The 1516-nt window shown below is 35.6% G+C and overlaps 1 protein-coding gene across 8 annotated transcripts in view; it reads left to right on the forward strand.

The window, feature by feature from the left end:
* Nbea (neurobeachin) overlaps positions 1–1516 on the forward strand; it is a 760086-nt gene that overhangs the window by 371160 nt on the left and 387410 nt on the right. The window lies entirely within an intron of this gene.

Here is a 1516-nt window from a genome sequence, read left to right on the forward strand (position 1 = left end):
TCTCTCTCTCTCTCTCTCTCTCTCTCTCTCTCTCTCTCTCTCTCTCTCTCTCTCTCTACTTAGTACAAGGTCTCATTGCACAGCTCAGACTCATAATGATCCACCCATTTCCAGCCTCCTCAGCCCTAGGATTGTAGGTATGCACCACCATGCCCAATCTGAGTCTCCATCTGAGCACACCAGAGGAGCAGGGCTGCCACTGCATGTGGTGCCTGGAATTGAATCCAGGTCCCTGCACTTGCCTAAGCAGGGGCTTAGTCCTCTGAGCTATCTCACTGGGCCTTCTGTTCTTATTTACAAAAACTTTGTTTCCTTTTTTTTTTTTTTTTCATTTTATTCTCTTTCCCTCCTTTCCCCTTCCTTTCTCTTGCCTCTCTTCTTTGTTCCTCTTTGCATTTGAACATTTTCTTCCTGTTACCCAATATTAATTATACATTCTATTCCTTATTTACCCTTTCAGTTTCTCACACCAAAGAAATAATGAGATATTTATATAAGTGTATCTGATTTATTTCACTTAAAGAGTATAGTGTTAAGGTACATTTATTTACCTAAAAATGTCTTAAGTTTATCCTTCTTTATTGCAGAGTAGTATCCATTGTATAAAAACCCACCTCTTATTTATCCATTCATCCATCAATGGTCATTTAGGCCATTTTCAAGATTTAGTTACTACATTTGCACTGTTACAAACATGGGTGTGCATATATTGCTGTGGTATGATGCTTTTAATTCTTTCAGGAAGATACCAAGGAGAGTGGCTAGGTCACGTGGAATCTCTAGTTTTATTTCCTTGAGGAATTTCCATACTGACTTCCACAATGATCACACCAATCTACACTCCCACCAACAGCCCCATCAGCATTTGCTATTGGTTAATTTCTTGATAATAGCCATTTCTACTGGTGTGATATGGAATTTCAGTGTTTTAATTTGTATCTCTAGAATGATCAGTGACATCAAACATGTTTTTCATATACTTATTTGCTGCTTGTTAAGTCTTTCATGTGGAGCTTTTACAACTGTTGAGAGATAGGAGTCTAGATGCATTCTCCTAACGATATAGTAAACTTTGAATCAGTCATGTTTATGTTATAAATATAATACTTTTCAATGCTATATTTAGTATATTTAATACTGGTACATCACATAATATATCTTTACATATTATCTCACACCTAACCTGAATTTTGAAAGTGGAAGATGCCAGATGAAACATCAGAACTCATTTGTGTGAAAATGTGCATAAACTATAAAAGAGAAGCAATAATCCTTTCTTACAGCTGAGTTCTTATACTGTTATACCTACAATTTCATTCTTGTAATGAAAATGACACACAAAAAGGAAATAATAAGTTTTAGCCACCTGAAGGATCATCTATAAGAATGCTAAAACATTTGTGGAAGAGCGGAAGTAACATATTTTAAGGTCTACATTATTAGCTATCGTAGATATTTATAAATAAAGAGTTTACTGTGTCCTCATGTTTTTCCAATTCCTCATTTCTCCCAAAAT

The sequence above is a fragment of the Octodon degus genome, unplaced genomic scaffold (genome assembly GCF_000260255.1).
Source record: "Octodon degus isolate 3935 unplaced genomic scaffold, OctDeg1.0 scaffold00038, whole genome shotgun sequence".
Taxonomy (NCBI): domain Eukaryota; kingdom Metazoa; phylum Chordata; class Mammalia; order Rodentia; family Octodontidae; genus Octodon; species Octodon degus.